The sequence below is a fragment of the Rissa tridactyla genome, chromosome 4, assembly GCF_028500815.1.
Source record: "Rissa tridactyla isolate bRisTri1 chromosome 4, bRisTri1.patW.cur.20221130, whole genome shotgun sequence".
NCBI lineage: Eukaryota > Metazoa > Chordata > Aves > Charadriiformes > Laridae > Rissa > Rissa tridactyla.
In genome coordinates, this window is record NC_071469.1 from 60,161,455 (window position 1) to 60,175,394 (window position 13,940).

The 13,940-nt window shown below is 38.6% G+C and overlaps 1 protein-coding gene across 20 annotated transcripts in view; it reads left to right on the forward strand.

Moving 5' to 3' along the window:
• The window catches only part of TRAF3 (TNF receptor associated factor 3), a 68,138-nt gene that overhangs the window by 18,202 nt on the left and 35,996 nt on the right, over window positions 1–13,940 (forward strand). For 13 of the 20 annotated variants that reach the window (XM_054199125.1, XM_054199143.1, XM_054199142.1 and 10 more), the window contains one exon: window positions 6,242–6,385. The exons of 6 other annotated variants lie outside the window; for them this stretch is intronic. The gene's annotated coding sequence lies outside the window, so the exon portion shown is untranslated. Of the gene's footprint in view, window positions 1–2,693; window positions 5,354–6,241; window positions 6,386–13,940 lie in introns of those variants that run through there. One more of the 20 variants, XM_054199135.1, reaches the window with a different exon arrangement.

Below are 13,940 nucleotides of genomic sequence, written 5' to 3' on the forward strand. Positions count from 1 at the left end.
TGAAGTACCTTGTTGTCCTTTGTGTTTTCACATCTTTAAGTTGATGGTATTAATTTTACAAATCATCTTCAGTGCTTGCACTTGCTTTAGTAATGAATGAGGGTGATACCTCAAAAGTCAAACAAGTTTCATTCTTATTTCTGTAAGTAAATCCTCTTATAGCCTTGATCTTTCTTGTTCTGTTTCTTCCACACAATCAGAATGGACTATTTAACAAGTTGGAATGGACTGTTTAGCCTGATGGAATTCAGTTGCCTGATAGTATATGGAGGCTTGTTTATTTATAAATTTTTTGGTTTGTTTTATCAGTTCTGTTGTATTTGCAAGGAAGGTAAGCAAATTATTATCTTCGTTTCATTAAACATCTGAGGGAAAGATTTTTTTTAATTTTTTATTTCAAATAGCTTAAAAATATGTTTAGAACTTGCAGGTGGTCGCCAGCTTCCTCAGTCAGCCACAGCCTAATTTGGAAAATGACATTGTGCCTTAGTTGCAAGAGGAGAAAACATTCTGAATCTTTTAGAACAGTACATTAAATGCGTTTGAGGTTGCGCTTTCCTTCCTAGTTCCACTCTGCTTTTTCTGGAGTTTGAAAAGAAATGATGCTTCTACAAAAAAGTTAGTAGTCTTGTTTGCCTTCCGTTTAAGCTGTAAATTAGGAATGGATCAAAACAGTGGACATGCCCCTCAGCTTTTTGGCATGAACATAGGAAATTCCTCAGTCCTTCAGGTGGGCGATAAGGGTTGTGTCTTTGGAGAGCAGCAGTAGGTGATGCTCTGGTACCACTCTGTGGCTTGTTCCTCAGAACAGGGGCAGCTTTATAAAGCTGGAAGGTAGATAGACTCTTTCAAACTTTTGCGTGGAAAGGAGGTAAAAATAAGATTTTTTGCTACAATACACTAGACAAAACATTAAGCACTATGACTAGGAACTTCTTATAAGTTATAGATTATGTCAATTAATGATGCTGTTTATACACAGAAGTTCATGTTCTTGTCACAAAAAGTTCTTTTTGTAGGTTCACGTGGCAGTATAACAAGTCCTTTCTAGGTTGTGATCTAGACACGTAGCACCTGAAGGGTGCAGGAGGAGGAAATAGTTTGCTGGAATGACTGCATGCTATCTTGGCCTTTTCTCTTTCTGTCTTACCCTCCCACCAAGAATACACGGGACCTTGAACAATTTATGAAGCAGAATCGCTATCTTTCTGTAAGATTTTGTTCTGATTTAGTCCTAGGTAGTTTTTTTTCCCCTAAGAAATCCTCGTGTGTGAATCCCAGCCAGAAAGCAACTAGGCTGCATGTAGCTGTCTTCAAGTCATTCTCAGTGTCCTGAAGCAAAACAGATTGAAAAGTGTCCTTAAGGTGCTAGTTTTAGACTGACTGCGGAAACTGAAAAATATTTAGAGATTCTGTTCTGTTTTTAGGGGAAAGGGATATTTTTGGTCCTCCTTTCCCCCAACTTTACCAAGATATAATTATGTTTTTGTGTTCCTCATTTCTAGTTATTTTTTCACGTTTGGCAGTTCCCAGCTTAAGACTGAAGTCCTATTATACAAGGTAATATGTATACAAGTATGTGAAGAGATGGGAACTTGGTAGGTGTCAGGTAAGATCAGAGAAAGGAGGCATTGTATCTGTTCCTCAGCGAAGGAGAATAGAAATGTACAGAACTGCTCTGAGACATGCTGAAAGTCTCTGATGGCTCCTCTGATTTTTTTTCTCTTTTAAAACCAACAGGCCTTTCCCCTTTTCAAATCTGTTATCATATTTTTTAAATGTAATATGTGATGTTTGGTCTACAAAGCAGGGAAAAAATTTGAAACTGAAGATGATCTTTAGTGTTAAATAAATCATTTTTAGTAGAGAAAAGCTTAAAATAAAACTAATTAAAACTTTGGGAGCCTAAACTGAGTATATGTTGTCCCCTTCAGGAATCTCAATTTTAACTAAGCCATGTTAGAAAAGAAATAAATTGTAATACTGCCGTTTTAGCTCATGGAAACTCAGGAGCCCCCTGTGAAAAGTAAGCAAAGGACTTGTGCACAGCTGTGAGAAATTAATCTTTCTCCCATCTGTGGGTGGTGGAGTGGGTAGTAGAGATGTTCATTATATCTGCGAGTCTGTACCTATGTTGCCCATTACCTTTTCTTTAAAAGGCCAACGTAAACCTTGTTGAGGTATGCCACTAAAAACAACCAACCTTTTCACTGCTGGGAGCCAAAACCCAAAAGGATGCATCCACCTCCAAATTCTCCCATTTCCTTTCTGCTTATCCCCATATAACATTGGCTCGTGCCCCTTCTCCTGGGGGGCTGCGGGCAGAAGGTAGGGAGGTGCTGAGGAGCTGCTGGAGGTTTCTGAGCTTTCCATGTCACTCTCGGCATGTGTGCAGCCCTGTGTGGTGCTCCCGCGAGGCCCAACCGGAGAAGGCTGGGCGGGATCCTCCCCCAAGGAGAACATGGATCTCATAGGTTGCTGATGGTAGGCAGCTGGGCTGCTATGGGCTAAAAGAGCTGGCCTTGAGCCTTGCTCTGCAGGATGCAGAGGGAAGGAGGGGTGGAAAGCAGTGATGAGCCTATTGTTGCGAATGAGCCAACAACTGGCTGATTGACACCGAGAGCCCATTTGTTCCTCCCTTTGCTCTTCAATGCAGCTGTGGAGAATGAAGAAGTGAGGGCTGGGAGGGAGGGGAAAAAAAGTATAAATCAGATTTCTAGTGTCCAAAAAGGCAATGGGCATAAATTAAAAACCCATAAAATTCCATCCGAACACAAGAATTTTTATTTTTTTGTTTTTTTTCTGTAAGGGTGCTCAAACACTGCAACAGGTTGCCCAGGGTGGTTGTAGAGTTGCTCTCTGTGGAGCTACTCAGAAGGTGATGGGACAGCATTCTGGGCAGCCGGCTCTAGCTGACCCTGCTTGAGCCAGGGGGGTTGGACTAGATAATCTCCACATGTCCCTTCCAACCTCAGCTATTCTGTGAAAGCTTCGTTAATGCTTGGGTGTATTCTTTAGCTGCTGTTGTGGAACACTTGGGAAATAATTACAAATGCCCCTGCTGGGCGTTTGTTTCACAAATGCTGCTGGCTGTGTAATCATGGCAGTTTTAATTGTATAGAGAAAGCGTCCAAGTGTTAAAATAGTTAATTGACTAAATTCCCTGATTTAACCAGCAAAAGCAGAAAAACCCACCATCACCATCTACCCAAAACTCCCCAAAAAACCCCAAACCTTAAAAGATTTTCTTTTTTGCTTTAGTTTTTTTAACCCTTTAAAATATTAGTGACTATGAAAGTAAAAAGTAGCTTGAATCTAATTCATAAACAGTGAAGTCACTAAATATAAGAAACAACTTAAAAATGTAAAAAATAATTGTGTCCCCCCCCCAATTTCCTCTAGTTTTGCCACAAAGTAAAATCCAAAAATTATCCTATGAAAAATTAAGGAAAAGAAATGCAGGATCATGAGGAGAGGAACAGCAGAGAGAATCCTGGAGATCCCAACGAACTGTAGTTTATTCCTTCGAGCCCATGTCTGATAAGACATGAGGATTTGAACAAACTTTACTGCAATTGTGTTTCTTTCCCGGGCTCTTTCAGTCCTCCCCTGTCTGCGTTTTGCGTAGCCCTCGGAAAGACTGCAGTGCAGTCATTGGCAAGGAGGGAATTGCTAGGAGGGAAAAATCAAGCATTGCTGGCCCCTCTTGCAGTGCCGTGCTGCCGAGATCTGCCGTTTGGAGCAGGAGGTCACGAACGGCTGCCTCCAGGTTCTGAACTGGGAGATCTGAGTTCCTGCAAAAAAAAGGCCGTGGATAAGTTTTCATTAAGTGCATGGTATGCCAGACAGCCATTCAGTTTATTGATGCAGGGGTGTGTCTTTTCTTTGATATGAAATGCTTACTGTTTCTGCCTAATACTTTGTTTTTAATCCTCTGTGCTCAGACAGTGGAGAATAAGGTAAGGTACTTTTTGTTGCCTAACATACAAAGGGTAATAGAAGTAATTTCTGCATGTTGCAGCATGCGATAATAACTGCATTCTGTTGGAGAGTAAAAGTTTTGATTACTTTTTTTATTGCTTGTAACTCGTTGAAATTCATTGTAATAAATTCCCTGAATTATCAAGTATATTAAAGTTAACAAACAGTTATTTGTTCTTCATATGTATTAAAATATTTTTTGGAGACAGTTTTCACTTTGGTTATCCAATATAATAAGGAATTGTTTTCAAGAATAGTGTTCTGGTAATGTTCCTTTTTTGTCAAGAGCTAAAATCCCAATCCTTTTCTATGTCTCATCCATGTCTTTGGATGCTGTTTTTTTTTCATGCCAGAATTTTAAGGGTATAGCACTGCTATAACGCTGCTGTTTAGCTGTGGAGTGCACTACTTCAGTAAGAAGGAAACCTTGGAGGTGCCTGAATTTTCTGTGAATCAGAAGGGGTTGGTTGGTGTGTCAGGAGGAAAAGGAGAGCCACAAAATTCCCTGCACTAAATTCAGCTTTGTAGCTAAGAATATGAAAGGACAGTGACCAGGGCAATTGCAATCGGTGTCTAAACTCAGGATGGGAGCTTAAAAGAGCTTTAGAACTTAAATTTCTTGCCCGGTTACTATTTAAATGTTTAGTACAGAAATTCGTATTTCATTCATGACATCTGTAAGAATTATGGGCTGATTTGCAATTTATATGCTATTTTGATGGGGAAAGTTGCAGATCTCCTTTTCATATGAGTAAGAGTTTATTCCTGTAGTTTCCTATAAATCTCACTGCTGGGCTATTTTTCCAGCTACTGTGTTTCTAGAATGAGCCAGATTGGGTTTTCCTTGGCCAGTGTGTTTCTTTTGCCCCAGTCTGAATCCACTCCTTAGCCTCCAAATTAATATGATTGTGGTCCAGACTAGTGTGGCTGCTACTTTGTTAGCTGCAGTAGCCTTTCCTTTCCCCTGAGGGCCAAAGGTGAATTGTAGCATGGACAAAGATCAAAAAGAAAGCCACCAAAAGATCATATTTATAGCTGTGGAAGTTTGTGGCATTTCTCCTGAGTAGATAAATGTTATGTTGGTCTCATGTTACAAAGTCGTTGACTTTAGACACGATAATGGGGATGAGAGCCCAGCGCGTTTAGCGGCAGGTGTGCAATTCTGTGACTGTTTGAACTTCCGTAACTCTGTGTAACTGCTGAGGCTGATCCATCTCCGCAGCGTTCTGTGCAGGATGACAGCAGGGAACGCGCTGCCGAGGTGGGCCCTTGGTGCCGCTCTGCTTAGTGTCATCTGGGAACATCGCTGCTCTGGCACTACGGAATAGCTGCTCAGATCGGTCAGAGTTCACTGGCACTGTTGGACTCTGTGGTAGGTGGATGCAAACTTCGTTGACAAGAGTTGAGAAACTAAAAATTCTTGCAAAAGTGTGGTTTGACTGTATGCGTTGTAAGTGGTCAGGTGAAGTTACTGCAACGTGGTCACAAAATGTTGTCGTTGAAGTCCTTGCTGTCCATGAGAGAGACTGTGAGGACTTCAGATTTAGCGCACTGGTGGCCTGGGCATTGCTGTAGCATCTGTTGCATCTAAACTTTAGTGCCAACATTTAGGAATGCATGTAGATAGAGGCTGATGGAGATTTGTGTTAATTATGCTTTCAGACTCTTTCCTTCTTTTTCTTTGTGCCTGTAAAAATTCCAGGATCAAACAAGCTTCCCCAAACCAGACTGCTTTCTTCTAATGATCTGTTTGAATATTGTCACAGGGGGTGTGATGTGGGGTTTTTTTTTGTTTTGTTTTGTTTTTTTTTTTTTTAAGAAACACTCTGCAGAACAGTTAGTTACTTTCCCAGAATTGAGCTGATATTTCCAAATGGAATTTAACAGACTGTTACCAAGAAAGTGGCACTGCTCTGAAGGTTTTGTACAGTCTGTAATGACACGTAATGTATCTGATGGAAAAGTTTGTATGTGTGTGAAAGCGGGATAAATTAGCTGTGATTTTTACTTTGTGCATGTCCTTCTGCAATGGTTTGTTGAGAGTCCTTTGTGGACAATAGTGGGGGAGAGGAAAACAATGCTTTAAAAATCATATGTTGGTATGTTACGTATAACTTTCTTTATGTTATTTGTAAAATTTATCATTAAAAACTAGTTTGATACTTCCTCAGTTTCATTAGACCATCTTTACAGATGCTGAGAAGCCTGTTACAGGTTTTTTTGAATGAAGGTAACATAACTTAAACTTTTCTTTCATTAGGGTAAAGAAAGAAACCGGGCAGACTGTAGCAAAGCTCCCCTCATTGGCAAGAGTAAAAAGAACCCCAACAGAGCATTGAGAAAGCCTGTTCTCCTTTCTCCTCAAGCTGCCAATCAAATGAGATTCAGATAAAACGAAGGAAATGTAAGCAATCTAAGAGCCTTCCAAATTTGGGGGAAGGGAGGGATGTTAGTGTGTAACAAGAAGACAAGCGTACAGATTTAATCAAGAAAACTGTTGCATGAACTTTGGAAATCAAGAGCTTTTTTTAAACTAACAATTCCCCTTTTAATATTGTAGTCTCTTCAGTTATCTGTCAAGGAGAACTGTTATGTGAGAAGGAGTACGTAATTTCCAGACTGATACAGAGTGTCCCTGGTAGCAGATAGCCAGTGGAGAGGTTAGAAGAGGCAGTGAGAAAGAACAAAGGTTGGTCTGGGAAGAAGACAAGAACTATCAAGGATTTCAACTGTTAGGCTGTTCTGACTGCAGCTGTGATACTGATGAGGTATTTAAATGGAAAAGGGTCTTGTAACCTGTTCTTCAGGTGAACCTGTTCTAAAGAGTAGGTTCTAAGAAAATACATTTAATTTATGGAGTCGTGTTACTGCTAGTTTGGAGGCTCACCTTTAATCTTCTAATGCTTGTGATTTACCTTGTGGGTTGCTTGAAACTGTATTCACACCTGTGTCAAATTCTTTAGGGGCACTGCCACTGCTTTATGCAACTGTGATATGGTAAGAATCTTGATGCTTTTGGTTTGAATATGACTTTTTTTTGGCTGCTGGGAAAAATCTCACGTTTGACGAGCATGAAAATTCTGACAGCGTTGGATAAACTTTGAAGGAGAAAGATTTGTTTGGAATTACAGATTGATGTACTTTCTCTCATTGGTTTCTTTGGCCTTTTGTTTGAGTGCTTGGCTGAGCTGGGCTGTACTCGATCCAAACTTCATGAGCTTGCTAGTAATGGTTAGGAGACAAATTGCTACTACATTTATTAAGGAGTTTGTGATTATTTTTTTTTCTACTAAAGCATGAGTAATTGTAGAGAGGGGAACATTTTACCTGAGCAGTCTTTTACTGTGTTGGAGTACATGGTTAGGACTCCTGTGGAATATTTTTCTTCTTACCTGCCATCTCGAACTTTACTGGAAATCGCCTTTTTGCTTTGTTTTTAATTCAGCACCTAGTCATACACATAATATTTTCTCCTTACGTTGAAAATGTAATGAAATGTAATGAAATTTTTACGTTGTGCTTCAAGGTAAAACTTCAATGTGGTAGTGAGGGGCTTGATTTAAACTACTGGTCAAAACTCAGCAAATGAGAGGACAAAAGGATAGTATGTGAGTCCAAAAGGTCTTATTAATAGAGAGAAGCTCTATCATATTTTATTCTGCTTAGGCTACTTCTAAAAAAAAAAAATTATCTGGAGACGATTTTAAAAAAATTGGGTGATGACACATCATTAAAGATTTAAAATTTTCATGTGGGAAGAGAGAGAAAATTGGGATTGTCCTCATTCAGCTGAACTTTGATACTGTGGATTTGCCTTAATTATAGCTGCTGTTGTCCCTAAGCATGCTAATGAAATCCTGTACTTCAGTGAGACACAGAAGCTGTTTGGAATGATAAGGAAATGTATCCTTGTTTCAAAATGGGATAACCTTCATTTATACTTACTTGGTGACAGCTATGCTGGTGATAGCTGTGATTAGTAAAACTCTGGTGCAGTCAGTGCCCAGGAGAATAAATTACTAAAAATTTATAAAGAAAAGAAATACAGTGTGAGTTTACATACACCTAATTTAATAATTGGGGTTTTTCCATGAATAACTGTCTTGAAAATTGGACGATTAAAAAAAAAAAAAGATAAAACGACTTTTGACACTGTGATTAACCTACAGAACTCACTGATCTGAGATAACACTAGGAATTTTCTGCTCTTGGCCTCAAAATAATTGCTTGTAGGGTTAGCAGAGGTATAGAGGAAACAGGAGTCATGCTTAACAGGCGCTTTTGAGCTACCTTTTTTCTTTTTTTTTTTCTTTTTCCTCCAACAGTTGTATGTTTCTAGAAAACTTTTCAACTATGTCTACTAAAAGCAAATACTGCTAGGCTTGAGTGAAATCATGACAGGATGCCTGTCTGTGCTGTAGGCTATGAGCCTATCGCTGCTGTGTTCTACAGGCTGTTTAATGATGGACAAGAATCCCAGGAACTGGATTGTGCCTGACTTCATGGATGTTGGTGAAGGGTCTGGAGGATAAGTCTTACGAAGAGCGGCTGAGGGAGCTGGGGGTGTTCAGCCTGGAGAAGAGGAGGCTGAGGGGAGACCTTATCACTCTCTGCAACTACCTGAAAGGAGGTTGTAGCCAGGTGCGGGTCAGTCTCTTCTCCCAAGTAACAGGCGACAGGACAAGAGGAAACGGCCTCAAGTTGTGCCAGGGGAGATTTAGATTGGTTGTTAGCAAAAATTTTTACATGGAAGGTGTTATTCAGCATTGGAACAGGCTGCCCAGGGAAGTGGTTGAGTCACCATCCCTGGAGGTATTTAAAAGACAGGTGGATGTAGTGCTTAGAGATATGGTTGAGTGTTTTTGTCAGAGTTAGGTTGATGGTTGGACTAGGTGATCTGAAAGGTCCCTTACAACCTAGGCGATTCTATGATTCTGTGATTCTCTGTATATTACTGCTTTTTTGAAGTATTTTGGGACCATGCTGTATTGTAGGAAGTGCATTTATGTATATTCTTAATTGGATTCAGTTTGACACTTTTTGGGGATCTTCTAAAGGCAGTAGTACAAGAGTTTCCAGAACAATGTGAAGCAGGCAGAAGAAGAGATTCTTCATATGGCATTTACATTGTCGAGGTGGTAGTTCTTATATATAGAATGTACCTTGACCTCTCTAGCTGTTTGCCTGTAATATTATACCTAGTGTTTTCAGATCCCAAAATGGCTTTGTGTAGATCATAAAGCATTGGGCTGCAGTTTAGTTGGAAAGTATTATGAAATGAAAAATCTCTTATGAGACTGAGAAGGATGGGCAGGTGATTTCTTCTTATCCAGACTTCTAGGACGATTTAGACTGGTGACAAATCTCACTAGAAGAAGAGTCTAAAAATAATACTTCCTACTGATGTAGAACACTTCAGACCAGGGATGCTATAAAAGGTAAGCAATATTATGCTTATTTTAGAGTTCAGGGGGAAACAAAGTGGTAAAGTCTTACAATCATATAGCCATTCAGTACAATTGGTGAAAAAAAAAAAATCCAAAACACTACTGTAATATTGGAAGCTTCATTGCCTAAAAAATTATTTGCAAGAAGTGGGGAATCAGCACTGTCCTCTGAATAGTCATTAGCAGTGCAACATCCTTTCAACTCTAATCTTAGGACATAAGCCCCTTGCTCTAACAGCAAGTGTCCTCTGCATACTTTTAAATCTGGCATTTGGTCTGATTGGAAGTTACTCTCTGCATTCTGCATAACTAGACTGTGCCTCCATGGATCTTTAATGCAAGCAGATAGTCTTTATCAGCATAAATTCTCCAAGGAATCTCTGAGTATTCTCATTTAGTTTTTAGTGCAACACCTGGAGGCTTTCAGGTTTGAATTTTCAAAAACAAAAATGCATGTTTAAATGTTAAATTGCCATTAATACATTAAACAAAATTGCTCTACTCAGTATTTATTTGGTAGAGGTGAACACGATTTCATTAATAATAACTAGAGGATCCCTCTGGCTTTAAGCACGCAAAAAGAATTTTCAACTAAAACTGGCAACTTCCTATTCCAAATCTGAAAACAGAAATCTTTCTAAGACCTTGTGGATGGTGTGGAAAGCATCAGTTTTTAATGCATCTCTTCAGCAGCAGTACTGCACAATTCTACCAGAGGTTTCTTTGAAAGGCTGCTGTCTCTTGTGTTAAACTTCTTTTGGCTCTATAACAGCGATAAACACTTGCTTTTGGGTAGTAATGTGAAATTTAGTCAGAAAAATTTGTGAAGTAGTCTTACAGTCTTCACACTAAGTATATTGTAGAAGGAAAACATCCTCGTTGATTTTTGTTAATTCTCAAAATCCACTGCAAGAGAGAAACGTTCAAAGGGAACTGTTTCTTTTTTTTTTTTTTTTGTCCTTAGAAGTATCCTGTCTGAACTGGTGCTGTAGAGATGGCTTGTTCTCAAGATGTCAGCAATATCTATTGTTTTGAAACCTCAAGAATAACAGTTGATGTAAACCTGCAGGCAGCAAATATAAGACTTAAGGTTGGCAAGGCAAAATAATATAGTTTGATATATGGGAAAGTAATCACAATCTGAGAGAGAAACTAGGAACTTGCATGCAGGTTCCTGGTAGAGGAATCTTTTAATGAAACTTTGCAGCTGGAAGAACGAATGCTGTCATAGATCAGAAGGAATTTGTGTCTTATATAGACTTGGCGTTCAATAGCATATTCCCAAAGCCTGCTTTTACTACAAGAGGAAGCAACGTGTTCTTTCCTTTCCAAAATTGCTGGGAAACGCGTTTTGTGAATCTAAATCTTAAGCTACAAAACCCCCAGCTTCTTCCATGAACACCTTGATAAAAGTAAAAAATGCTTTCGATAGCAGTGAATACGAAGTTCTGATTCTGAATATTTTGACAAGTCTGAATTAAGGGTCTATGGTCTATGACTATTTCTAAACCTTGTTTTTTCTTCCTGAAAACTCAACTTCAGTAATACATTTTTACTAGAGATGTAGAAAGTGGAAAGCACTTCAGTATGACTAGAAATACTTGTTTCTGTTGTGTGCTTTTTTTTTTCCCCCAGATTCCATTTACAAATGTGCGTCAATTTGTTTTTTTCCTCTAACAGAAAAATCTCAACAACTTCAAGATGTTGGTCATAGAAAATACAATATAAACAGTGAAGTATACAGAATGAACACTGAAATCACTGAAGTTAAACTGCTTATCACTGCATTAAACAAGTGGACAGTGTTTTTGTCTTCCTTCGCATTCTGATAAATAATAAAGTAGAGGCAAATGATGAGAGTGTTGCCCTTATGCCCTTTTTTCCTTTTTCTTCCTGAAAAAGAAGCAATGATTTTAGACAAAGCTGAAGACGTTGTCTAGAATGGTGGAAAAACCCACTTAAGATCAGTGAGAGGTTGGGATCTGGGTATGAATGCATGTCTTCTAGGCAGTTTAATGTTAAATAAAATATTCTGATGATGTCATTTGCTGTTGTTAGTTCCTAGAATTTGATTAGTATTTAGGGCAGTGTGAAAAAGTAGTCTTTTCTTACCTGTGTTTATAATATGTAGCGCTCAACTGGATGAAATGGAAGAGCAGGCAAATGTTTTATGTGGGTGAGATAGTTTCCACAGCAGACAGGATAGATATTTTTTTTTTTTTTAGCTTTGAATGTAGGCTTAGAAAAGTTAATCTGGTTAGAGTGGAAAGAATTTCTTGTGGATGTGAGATACTGTGATCTCAAGTTTTCTGGGATGGCCATTTCTAGTTCCACAGTACTTCATTTCAACATGGAATTCAAGAAGTGCAGAGCCATACTTGAAGTTGCATTCTGTTTCGTTTACCGACTTCCTCTGCACTCTGCTGTGTTCGGTATTTCCAGGGAGGATTATTTTGTTAAAGGTGAGCTGCATTTTAAAATTAGATTAACTAATATTTTTGGGATTCTTGAGAAGGCAGTTTTCCTGTAATTATTTATAATCAGCCTCTTGAAGTGCTTTGTTTTTTTTTTTTTTTTGTATTTACTGGTCTCTGGCACCTTTGCCTTCAGATGCTTTCTTCTAATAATTGCAGAAGATGAGGTAAAGAATTTTAAAGCAGGTAGCACCTCTGCTTAGGTTTGAAGGCCGGATTCATTAAGAGTCAGCACAGACGCACCCTGCCAGAAATTGGCAATGCAGAAAGTATTCTTCATGCACTTGCCAGTCAGCAGAGTAGATGGATAGACTGTGATTTGAAGAATATCTGTTGCTATTCTGCCAGACTTTTGAAATTTCATTACACTTGAAACTGGGGATCTCTTTGATTAAGAGAGTGGAAAAGAATAAAAGAATAGCATCCATCGATAGGTCTCGGTTTAAAAAAAAAAGGGAAAAGAAAAAAAGACTGACAGTAACTGTAAAGGACAGCAAGATTTTTTTGATTCCTACTTGGTGATTTCAGAGATGAAGAGATTTAGGTGTCTTAAGTTGATGTAATTTAAAAGCAAGTTGTTTCTGATAAATCATGCAGCGGGGTTTTCTTGAAGGCACACCTTAGGGGGGAAAAGGGGGCTTTTTTTAGGTCACTAAGCGGGGGATGAGACATCTTTTTCAAGGAATTAATGCTTTGGCCAAAATGATTTGGACATGCCATCTGCCTTAACCCATGTTAGGATTTGTCATGGGTAGTTCAAATTTACTGTCTCCCCATCATAGCAGGCGTGAGTGGGAAACATAGTGAACGACTTCTCTTTTGGGTGTACGTGATTTGACATTTACTACTTGTAACGTGTTAACCAATGACTTCTATGGGCAACAAAAGTAAAGGAAATGTTAAGCTCGCTGTAAAGTGAGAAGTGGAGGAAATCTGGACTGGTGGAAATAGCTTTCCATAAAAATAGAGTACTCAGAATGCAAATCTAAACTGGTTTTGCTAGTTCTTTCTTCAAAGCATAAATAAAACAATTTTGTAAAGGAAACTACCTTTAACTTGAAATATTATGGTTCTTATGGCATTTCCCAGAATATTTGATCTGAATATTTTCCTTCTGTGGTAGGATTTTTCCTCTGTAAACAGAGACAGAAATTACAAAAAAATACAGTGTTGATCCACTTCCTCCACATGGGACAGGCATATGTATCTCAATCATGGACTTCCCCTGAACAGCAGAGGAAGAGATTAAAGTACTCTTTGTCCTATGATCATCTGATCATCTTTTGATCTTTCCTGTTCTTTAAATGCTTCTACTAAAAACCTTGCATAGAAATATGGACCTCAAGTAGGGGTTAATTTCATAGGTGAAATGCAATAACCTTGTATATTTTGTCTTTTCTCTCCTGCGCCCATAGACAAGAACCCAAATTGGGATTCAAAATGGAGAAGAAAGCACACAGGGCGAGCTTGGACAGGATGGCTCTTTATCTGTTGTCTTCTGACCCAGGCTTTCAAAGCTTAAGAGGTCTTTTGATTTCTAAAAGAGGCTTTTGATTTCTAAAAGAGGCTTTTGATTTCTTGCTCTTCAAATGGCTTTATACTGCGTTTTGGTAGCCCACTGAGATTATGAAGTAATTATTGAGAGTTGTAGATAGCAAGCATAAGTCAAAATACAAACACTTTGTTTTTACTACTGCCTCAGGCTGAATCTTAAAGCCGTTTTGCCAGCACATATGTCATGATTCAAAAGAATGCTGTTAACTTTCAAAAAAGTAATAGGTGAACACAGTGTCACGTAAAAAACAGCTTTCCTAAATGGCACTGAATTACTTTTCTGTGGTCTTTTTTTAGTATTTACAATTGAATCCTTTTAAAGTTTTTCTTCTTATCAGTGCTGTATGTGTTAGACTGAAAGTTAATTGTATTCAACATATTAATGGGTAGTTATTAAAAGTGTCAGTCCCTGGGCTTTTGGATACTCCAAAAGAAATTAGTACTACATTATTATTTAGATCCCATCCTCATCTCATAATACTGA